At 35.6% G+C, this 11449-nt stretch overlaps 1 protein-coding gene across 1 annotated transcript in view; it reads right to left on the bottom strand.

The window, feature by feature from the left end:
• Positions 1–1419: 1419 nt before the first annotated feature.
• Positions 1420–11449, bottom strand: part of ADCYAP1 (adenylate cyclase activating polypeptide 1) — a 405353-nt gene continuing 395323 nt past the window's right edge. Inside the window, exon 5 of the transcript XR_005212225.1 lies at positions 1420–1468. The gene's annotated coding sequence lies outside the window, so the exon portion shown is untranslated. The remainder of the gene's footprint in view (positions 1469–11449) is intronic.

Genomic DNA, 11449 nt, shown 5'->3' with positions numbered 1-11449 from the left:
TTAGCAAGGGGTTACTACTGCAGGTGATTATCACAAATGTCAATTAAGAATGACTCCTTCAACAGTGGTGAACAGCATGACAGGCAGAAGGGATTTTAATAACTGCATAAACATGTGCTACTGCTGGGAAACTCTAAAGGCCCTCTTTAAATAAGAGCCAAAGTTCCCCAATGTTACTAGATCTTACAGACTTCTTTTAGTAAGCTGAGAAAAAAAGATTCTCCATCAGTCATCCATTTATTACATCCCAAGAGTTAGACAAATGCCCTGGAAAAGGTTTACTTTAGAGGCAGTGAGTGTTCTGACTTTGGGTCCCAAATGCAATCACAGTCTTGATACACAGAATTGTTGCAGAACTCAAACAAGATATTGATTTCCTTTACCCTATAAAAGATGTCAAAGTTTTGATCAGGATACAGTCTAAGGAACCTGTCTCAGCTCTAATCTTTTCTTGACATGTAAATAAAATGTATGCACTGATCCGTTTGGTCACATCAAGCCAGCAGCACTCTCATTTACTTCCAATGTATAGAATAGAACATAGGGAAACAGTTTCAAGAGATAATAAAATCAGAAACAAATAGCATCTTTAGGTTACCTTACAGTTAAAGATCTTATATTTATTATCTTTCTCCTCAAAATGAATCTCACTATATGATAATGCTTATTCATATCTTACAGAAGAAGAAACTGAGTTAAGTAACGAAAAAAACTCACAGCCAGTATTTGAACCTACCTTTTCTGGCTTCAAAGACAAGATTCTTTCTTATTTTTTTTTTCAACTTTATAGCAGTTATTTCTTAATTCTGATTATGCCACTGTAGAAAAACTTGGAAAGGCAGAATAATAGAAAGTAGAAAATTAAAATCATCCAAAATCCCATTACCAAAGACAAGCATTGGGAAAATTTGGTGTGTTTTTATGGATATGTAATACACATATATCTATTCTGCCAGATCAGATTTTCTGGAAATTAGACTTTGAGGTGGAAATTTGCATGTAGATTTATTGGTTTACTCTCTGGAACAATACCTTTGGGAGAGTGTGGGAAGCAGGATCGGGAAGAGGGAAAGTTGAAGTGTGATGCAGTTGGAGAAGAGGACCATCCATCCCAGAAGGAGATACAGATCTCAGAAGGAGATTCTGATTGGTACTAAGTTAAGGCCAGGAACCAAGACTTTATAACCACAAACTGACCAAGTGTTGGATATAAGTTGCCCCTTGGGAGGGGCAACACCTCAGGCAAGACAGCTCCCATGGGTCGGGGTCAATTCTAAGAAAGGGGAGAAGTTGTGGGCAAAGAAAAGCCAGTGTCCCAGGCAGCTGTTTGAATAAGTGTGTCTGTACAAATAGGGGACCACAACATTCAATACAGTCCACCCCTCATGCCACCCAGCACTACTTGCCTCAGACACTAAATCCACCTGCTGTGGGTCAGCTTCTCTGGGATTCTGGTTGGTCTTTGTCCCTAAAGAAAATTACAAGAGAAAGGTTAGTGAAATGAACTATAGCTTCTGCTGCCACAGCTGGTCTGAAAGCCACAAAGACACTCATTGCCTCTGTCCACTATAATTCCTTCTAGGTCTCTCTTATCTTTGCCTGGCACAGCTGCTGATCTAGATGCTTATTATTGTAGATACATGACCTCATGCTGTAGAATCTTTCCTCCTAGGCTCTTTTCCATCAGTGGGCTCTGGTTGTGCAAATTGGCCCAGGTCCAGAAAATGAGCCTTTTTTATTGCTAAATTTATTGTATAGATAAACTGCATTTCATGTGATGGATATTTGGATCATTTCCAGGTTTGGCTATTATGGATAATGATGCTGTACATCTGCCAGAAACAGACACACCTATTAATCACCTCCAATGGAGAAGTTTCACTGTACGATGGAGAGCGAAGAACATAACTACACCTGCCACCAGAAACAAGAATCCTGGGCTCCCAATCCACTCCACAGTTAGGTGGCAGAGTCACCAGCAAAAGTATAACTCAGAGGCATTAGATGGAACATTTATTCACATAAAGAAGAGACAAAACAAGGTCAGCTTCACCAATGGGTGTCAGTCCCCCATGGCCAGTGAGTGTCAATCTGCAGTAGATGCCAAGATGCAGGGAGATGTTCTACACATCCCCTTTCTGTGCTTGTGCCATAATGGAGGGACATTGCTCCCTCTTGGCCAGTAGCAGATACAGCAGTAGAAGTAGGTAAGATGCCATAAAACTTATGTACTTTAGCCAGGCTGTTTCCAGTGAATGTTTACATATGCTGGAGGCTAAAGGGGAAGGAATGTGCAGGCAGTCTATTATCTACTAATGGGTGAGTTTGACCCCAAGGAACTCTCCAAAAGGGAGTCAGCCTACATTTATCAACCTGTCCCAGGAGCCAGGCTCGTGCATTTGGTCCCAAGCACAAGCTTTATTTGTGGGTCACAGGGATCAATGGCAGGCTGCTCTCAGACTATCCCCTACCAGTGTAAACATGTGTGCCCACATATTTGTGTGGACATATGCTTTCATTTCTCTTGGGTAGATACTTAAAAGTGGAATGACTGGGTTTTATAGCAAGGATAATTTTTAATAAACTGCCAAAGTGTTTTCCAAAGTGGCTATGAAGGTTTGTGCCCCATCATGACCAACACTTAGTGTTGTCAGCCTTTTTGACTTTAGCAATTTGGAGTAGGGCGGGGAGCGGGGTTTGCTCATTCTGGTTTGAATTTGTATTTCCTTCAAAACACATGATATTGAGCATGTTTTCACACGCAGTCTTTTGAATTTTGTGCATCTTTTTGGTAAAGCTTCAATTCACATATGTAACCCTTTTTTAAAAAAAATTGGGGGCACTGTCATGTTGTTGTAAGGATTCTGTGTATATTCTAAATGCAGTCCTTTACCAATTACATGCATTGGAAATATTTTCTTTCTGTCTCTGGCTTTTCATTTTGTTAATGGCATCTTTTGAAGGGCAAAAGTTTTCTATTTTGATGAAACCCAATTTATTAACATTTTCTCTTATAGATTGGAATTTTAGTGTTATAACTGAGAAATATTTACCTAAAACAAGTTCACAAAGATTTTTCTTCTAAATTTTATTATAGAAGTTGTGTGGTTCTGTCTTACATTTAAGTCTGTGAACCATTTTGAGTTCATTTTTGTGTACTCAGGTTTAATTTTTGTTAAAAAGACGGTCAGCTCTCCATTGAAGTACCTGGATATCTTTGTCAAAAACAAATTGATCATAAATGTGTGTTTATTTTTAGACTCTCTAATCTGTTCCACTTATCCTCATGTCTATCCTATGCTAATAGACACCACTTTTATTTTAAGTAAGCTTTGAAATCAGGTAGTGTACATATTCCAACTTTGTTCTTTTTCTAATTTAGAGTTATTTTATCAGTGCCTGCGAAACAAAATAAAACAAAAACACAGCTGAAAGTAGATATTGATTGTATTGAATCTATAGTTCAATTTGGATAGAACTGTCATGTTAATAATATAGTCTTCTAATCCGTGGTATACTTTTCCATTCATTTAGGTCTTCTTTAATTTCTTTCAGCAGTGTTTTGTAGTTTTCAGTTTCCAAAATTGAATCCTAAGTATTATATTATTTTTTATGATATTGTGAATTTAATTGTTTTATTTTTTATGATATTGTGAATTTGTTTTCTTAATTTATTTTCTAATTATTCATTGCTAGTAGATGATAATACCATTTATTTTTGTATGTTTTTCTTATATCTTGCCACCTTGCTAAACTCCATTATGTGCTTAGGTCTACTAGTGTACTAGTGTTTTGAATAATTTGTGAGGTTTCTTTGTAGATTTCTTAGGATTTTCTACACATAAAATCATGTCAACTGAGAGTAAAGATAGGTTTTTTTGGTTTTTTTTTCTTTTTATTGTGGTAACATATATGAAACCCTAAAATTCCCCCTTTTTACCCCTTTCAAGTGTATAATTCAGTGGTATTTATTACATTCACACAAACATTAATTACTTCAATTTTCATCACCTCAAATAGAAATTCTATACCCATTAAGCAATAACATTCCCTTCCTTTTACTCCCCCCACTCCCCCAGTCCCTGGTAACCTATAATATACTATCCATCTCTATGGATTTGCAGATTCGAATATTTCATATAAGCAAGCTCATTCTATATCTGTCTCTTTGTGTCTTACTTATTTCACTCAACATCATGTTTTCTAGGTTCTTCTATCTTTCAAATACATGTGCCTTTAAGTTTCTTTTATTTGCCTTACTCTAATGGACAGAAACTTCAATATGATGTTGAACAGAAGTGAGGAGAGAACATCCTTGACTTGTTCCAAATCTTAGGGTAACAGAATAAAATATTACACCAATAAGTATCATGTTAGCCACAGATTTTTTAAATGCCCATTATCAGATTAAGGAAAATTCCTTCTATTGCTAGTGCTTTGAGAGCTTTTATCACTTATGGGTATTGGGGTTTATGAAATTTTTTTGGCATCTAATGAATTGATCATTTTATCTTCTACTGTATTAATATAAAATATTAATCATTAATCAATTTCCAAGTGATAAACCAATTGCAGCAATGGGTGCTGTAAGTTTGTCACACTAACCTTCCTCTTCTAAGTTTTCTCTCACTTAGAAAGGCCAACCCAAACTAAAAGACATGTGAATGAAAAAAGTTGTAAAGAATCATTTCTAATTGCTTTTTAATATACCTTTAAATGGATATTTTATTATTTATATTCTCATTACCACATTTTGGACTTTTAGAGAGTTCCAATTTTTTACATTATAAGTAATCCTGTAAAAGTGTTAATATCTGTTAACAATTATAGCTTCAAACTTTTTAATGCATTTTACTCATTACATTAGAACACAAAATGAGGGAACAAGTATCAAAACCTTCAAAAAAATCCATTGTATTCAGAAGCCAGAATTTGGAAATCATGTTCAGTAAAATTATTAGTTATTAAATATTTACAAGATGTAGACTAGTACTCTAAAAATGGTATTTAGAATTGCAGGAATGAAGTTGAATTTTTGCTTTAAAACTTAAAAACTGCCACCTGGATGAGTCATTCTTTAAACTGTGGCTGAAAATTATGGATAATTTCAACCTTATTTTCCTTATATTATATGTTAAAGTGAATATCAAATGAAATCATATATGTGAAAGTGCTTTGAAAATTGTAAACAATATACAAACATGAGACAATAAAGATGATGATGAAGAAGAAACATTTCCTCTTCATTCTTCCATTCAACAATCAATGATTTGGTTCATACTATGTGCTGAACATATATTCTAATTAATTTGTAAGTCAAATCAATAAGCTATAATGGTGACTTTTGCTAATCTGAAAATGTGGAGACCAAAACTTGATAAAACCAATGAATTCAAAAACACTACGAATAATTAGGAAAACTTAGGTTACTAGTCAATAAATATGTGTGTCATGGAATCACACATATTTATAATGATACCAAATAATTTGCTTTTTCCACATCTTTAAAATCACTTGCTGCAAAACCTCAAATATGTATATAACTTACCAAGAAATATCATTTTATAACATCTAATACCAATATGAGGCTGTAAGTCCACGAATAGAATAAAAACTTTTTTAAAAAACTGATTTTTCACTCAAGTAAGCAAAACAGCACATCCACAATGACCAGTCAGTATTAATCATTAACCAAAGTATTGAGTATGTGTTGCAGATTTAATATTCTAAAATAATGAACCTGTAATACTTCAGTTGCTCTCTTATTTTAGGTTAATCCATTGTCCACTACGTCTAGAAACTATGCAGTTAAAATTTCTTTGACGTTGACTCTCTCTTGCTCTTGTCAGCAAACCAATCCAGAATTGCTGGTGGTGATAATCTCCACTTTATTTTTGAGATTTTAATAAAATTTTTCCTCATATGCTAGGAAGGAAAAAAATTCTTAGTTATAAGCACAGTGGAGATATACACCTATAGTCTGTTTCTTCCTTTGCATTTAACAAGGTAAAATTATCTTAAGAACGTTCCCACTATCATTATCCGTTTGATTCTCGGGAGTTGTAAAACAATGATGTTTTCCCCTCTACATGAACACTGTCACTGACGAGCTTCTACAGGATGCACACTCACACCCCATCTGGGCAGCATGGAATGCCTTCAGCTCATTTGTATTATTAATTCCTGAGCAGCCTTCAAGAGAATTCTATTCTACTTATTAATGTTTTTTCAAGAAGCAATTCAAAGGAAAGACAAGCTATGGAATTTTAAACTCAGGTATACTTCTTCAATTTATTATTAAACAAAAATGTAATTACTTTTCCACTGCTAATATTTGTTTGGGGAGCTCTACACTTGGAAGTCTTAATCGTTTTATTATACATTCGTCTCTTTCTTTATTAAACATGGGACCTGATCTTTCTCTCCATGCCTATTAAGAGCTGTTTTTCACCACGTTCTTTTTCAGTGGTCTCTATAAATAAACATGAGTCTCAGTTTTCAAAGATAGCAACCTGGGATTCTACAAAATTATATTATCAAAGTTTATTAAAGAAACCAAATTGATTAGTTATATTTTCTCATTCCCCATTGGAAGTAATCAAAACTTGTTATTGACTCAAATGTTTTTGGTCAGTACTCAACATGCAGATCTATACATGAAGGATCAATAGAGTAACAACTTCCTCTCAACCCACACCAGCCTCAAAAGATCATTCTCATTTTGCTTTCAATTGACCCTCATTAGCCACCTTCTCCATGGTAGTATGCTTAAAGTTGCTGTCCCTTTGCATGTTTAAGCTCATTCCTGATTTCCTCACTTTTTGCCTAAACCTTACTAGAGATTTCTAGGACAGGCTTTCTTGTCAACTTTTGATTTTATCTTCAGCCTTAAACATTATTTTTCAAACCTCCCTCACCTCCATTTCTATAGCCCAATGAGAATACACCCTCACCCATCCCCAATGCCTAGTCCCACAGCCCACCGTGTCTTGGTGCCAACTATTCACCAGGAATATCTGTACAACATCAAACACAGCAGAGTGTGTGAACTTTAAAACACCCCCACAAAGGCACCCTTCCCTTTAATTCTTTCCCAGCCTGAAATGCCAGATACAGTTATAAAATTTCTATCTATGTATAGGTCATAAGAAAAAAATGGGGAGGGAAGATTTAAAAATTGAAGATTCTAGAGACTGTATTTATTTTTGTGAAAAAGTTAAACCTATAACCCTGTAGCCTTGATTCTTAGAGACAATTACACAACTATGTAGCTTACATAAAACCTTGTGGCTCACACTCCCTTTATTCAGTGTATGGACAGATGAGTAGAAAAATGGGGACAAAAATTAAATGCAAAATGGGGAGAGAAGCGGAGATGGGATGTTTTAGATGTTCTTTTTTACTTTTATTTTTATTCTTATTTTAATTTTTTTTTTGGAGTAATGAAAATGTTAAAAAATTGATTGTGCTGATCATGCACAATTATATAATAGTACTGTGAACAATTGCACACTGTGGATGATTGTATGGTATGTGAATATATCTCAATAAAACTGAATTCAAAAAAAAAGTTAACACCTGATGCATTGGGAAATAGCAAATAAACAAATAAATAAATAAAGGTGTTGTTTGAGCTCTAAAATAAAAAATAAATAAAACCTGTAAATCAGAATGTTTATTAACTTGTAAAGCAGATTTGACATGGACACTTAAGAGCACGCAACTCTTGGATTAGAATACAACCTTAATAACCACCTTTAAATGAAAGATAAAAAGCTAAATAATTTTCAGTGCTTCTAAACAACTCCAAGTTGGCAAACGAAATCCTGAGTCTTTTGGGAACAGAAACTAAACATGGAGTCACAAAGTTATAGCTTGACTTTTGTCTACTGGTATGCTGGACAATAACATAATGTGAAAAAAATACAGAAACAGTATAGAAAAAATATCAAGAATTTTAGAACTCTCCTACTGAACCAAAAAATAAAAAGTTATTCAATTTGGTTACCAACTCAGAGAAAATTATTGATAAAGAAAATCTACTTTATGAGCTTTTGTCTATCAGCACTTAGCAGGCTTATAGGATGGGAGTTTTGTTTTGCAAATTTCTTTAACATCTGAATAAAAAGAGGACAACAAGATTTTCATATCTCCTTCTGCATTCAATCCGCTCCAAGATCATATGTCATGTAACCTTTGGAAAACTCCACTGCACATGGTCTTAATATTATTACGAAAAATGTTTTGATCTCATGAGTATCAGGAACCCCCAGGGGGTCCATGACCACACTTGGAGAACTTCTGCCCTGACCCAGTGCCTCATATTTTAGGATTTTGGTTATAATGCTCCCTCTGGAGCATTGTTTGTTTCAGACAGAATAAATACTATTTAAAAAAAAAAAAAGCCAAAATCTTTAATACTTGTAACATGAAAGGTTTATTTCTCACTCCGACAGCCTTCGTGGGCTGGCTAGGGGCTTTACCCCAAGTCCCCCTCCTCTAAGACACAGGTTGATGAAACAGCTGTCATTTAAATTTTGCTCACCTTGTGGCAGAGAGAGAGAGAGAGAATATGACAAATAAAGTACTGCTTCTTAAAACTGCCACCTAATAGTGTCACTGCCACAAGCATTCCATTATCCAAAGCAAGTCACAGCTGGCTCCAAACTGGCGGAGACTTGCAACCTCACCGTATGACCCGACAGAGATCAGACATATTTAATGAACAGGATTAATGACCACCATAGTTTTCTTTACTTTCGAAGTATAAATAGCCATTATTATTAAATTTTTTGAAATGGGAAATGGGATACAAGACTAGAATAAGATTTAAATAAATATAAACATCTAAGGACAAGATACTTATTCTACCCATCACTATTACAGAATTGGTGTTTCAGCAGCACTGCTTGTTTGCAAATCCTTGAGGCCTTTTTGCAAATCCAGGAAACCTCTCTTCCAGAAAGAGAAAGCCCTTGATTGCCACAGGCTTTCTTAGCCAGGCCCAGGAGATCAGAAATATTATGAACAGAGATGGCTTTCCACTTACACACCTAAGTAGAAACTAGCAGAGAAACCTTAATGGAGCACCAAAACCTCACTTTTCTCCCTAACATTTTTTCCATTCACAAGAGTCCAATTTTTCCTTTTATTCATTCATTTAGTCCACAAATATTGAGTGCCTCTGCATAAGGGATTGTGCTAAAAGCTAGAGATATAGTAGTCAGTCAGCAGAGAAATATTAAACATCCAATTGCATAATTTATTATTTAGCTTCAATTATGATAATCTGCCAAACAGGTAGAAGTTAAGAGTGCAGAATCTAGAGGCAAGTGACATTACAATCCTGGGTAAATTCCTTTCTAGCGAAATGGACCTTGGGTAAGTTCACTGAAACCCAGGTCTCAGTTAACTCATCTCTAAATCAAGAATAATAGCACCTGCTAATGGGATAATAATACTTACATTATAAGTTTGTTGTGAAGGATTTAGCGAGATGATGTATGTAAAAAGCTTTACACATGCCTGCCAGAGTTAATGCTTAAAAAGTTTTAACTGTTACCACTGTTGTTGTTTCTTATGAGAAAGGAAAAGGCAACTCATCACTAACAATTTCACTGAAATCAGAAAACTAAGAAAAAGAGGATTGCTGAAACAAGAAAAATTATTCTTAAGAAAACTAAAAGTTAGTATATTTGTTTCAACTAAAAATTTGCAAGTGAGTCGTGGAATCATTCCTGATAAGCATCTTTTCCCCAGAGCTCATCTCATTTATGGTCAGCCAAGAATTCACTGAAAGAATGAGGAAATGCCATCATCCCCAATTTTCTTTGATTTCCCAATGAAGCAGAGAAGCCAGCACAATCATCCTCCATTGCCTTAATGAAAGTGGCACACAGGAATCCTAAAGCCCTTGCCATGCTATGCCAACCCAGTGCATTCCATAGTGAAGGCCTAACTCAGGAATTCCATTTTCCATTTAAATGATTTTTGCCATTGAAATGTTACTGACTTACATAGTCAATTTCCCTATTTCCTGGGAATTAACAGACTAACAGCAAAAAGATAACTGATGTGTGTATGCATGTTACCAGTCACAAAGCAATCTTCATGTATGCTATCACGTTTTATTTTAAAACACTGAGATGATAAGTAGGGCAGATTGTGTGATCCCCGCACTTTTCCAATGAGGGAAGTGATGTTCTTAGAATGTGAGTGACTCGCCCAAGGTCAACTTACAGATGACAGATTCTGATTCAAATCCAAGCCCTCTGATTGAAGCATCTCATGCTCATTTTATGCCTTGGAACACGTATGCATTATTCACAAAACCACAGCTCTCTGGGGAAGGGTAAGAAATATATGTATAATCACAAGGAAGTGGAGAAGAAATTGTTAATGATGGCTTTAACTTTGCCAACTCTGGCTTTACATATTTGTGGGGTTTAAGAGGTTTTTATTAGCCTTGCAAAATGGAAATGCATTAATATGGTTTATCCTTTGTTTTGGTACACCCTAATCCTGGTGGTGGAATGAATGTGCATCCAAATGCAAATTACTCTCATTGTGTGTTTGCATCATGTTCATCAAAAACCATCCAAGTTCGATGCAAGGCTGGGGAGATGCAGTTCAAGCCCCCAGAAACATTTGCCTCACCAGCTGGCACTGGCTGACAGGATGCTGCCAGATGGGGCTTCCTAAAACTCCTAAATCAACAGTGAAATTGAGAGTGGAGTCATCAAATATGTCATCACTGCTAAAAACAAGCAAATAACATTGCATGCCTATTTGATACACTGGAACAGGCTTGAATCACCAATAGAGTGTCTCTTAAGAACACTGGAGTGAGAGGTAAAACTAACAACTTGAGACTGCAAATCTGTCTCTTACACTCAAAATAAAACTTTGTAGCAGAGAACTCTTCAAAAGACAGTGACTCCTTTTCATCCTCAATTTATAATCACTTTCAAGGTTTTTGCATAAAGGAGAGGGAGGTAGGGACATAACAGGAAAGGAGGCCTCAAAAGAGAAGAATGCTGTAGAAAAAGGGTTCTGGTATACAGGGCAAAGGGTGTCCAGTGTGGTAACCACCTAAAAGTGGTCACTTTAGCCTCCCCACCCTCACCCCCCATCCATAGTTATAAATGCTGGAGCATAACACTGAGCACACAATGCCATTAACATAACCGTTGTTCTATGTGTATCGTTGTCCTTACCAGAACAGTGTAATCAAAAGAATGCAGATTTTAGAACCAGACCAATGTGATTTGAATTCCAGATAACTGCTATCTGCACGGCCTTGAGTAATTTACTAACTTCTCTGAGCCTTGTTTCTTCATATTAAATAAGGTTAATACTTACATTTCAAGGTTGCTAAAGGAATTAAATAAGATAATATATATCAAATGCCCAGCACATAATAGGATTGTAATGCATCCTACTGTCATTT

The sequence above is a fragment of the Choloepus didactylus genome, chromosome 16, assembly GCF_015220235.1.
Source record: "Choloepus didactylus isolate mChoDid1 chromosome 16, mChoDid1.pri, whole genome shotgun sequence".
In the NCBI taxonomy this organism is placed as follows: domain Eukaryota; kingdom Metazoa; phylum Chordata; class Mammalia; order Pilosa; family Megalonychidae; genus Choloepus; species Choloepus didactylus.
This window is presented reverse-complemented; position numbering and strand designations above follow the sequence as displayed.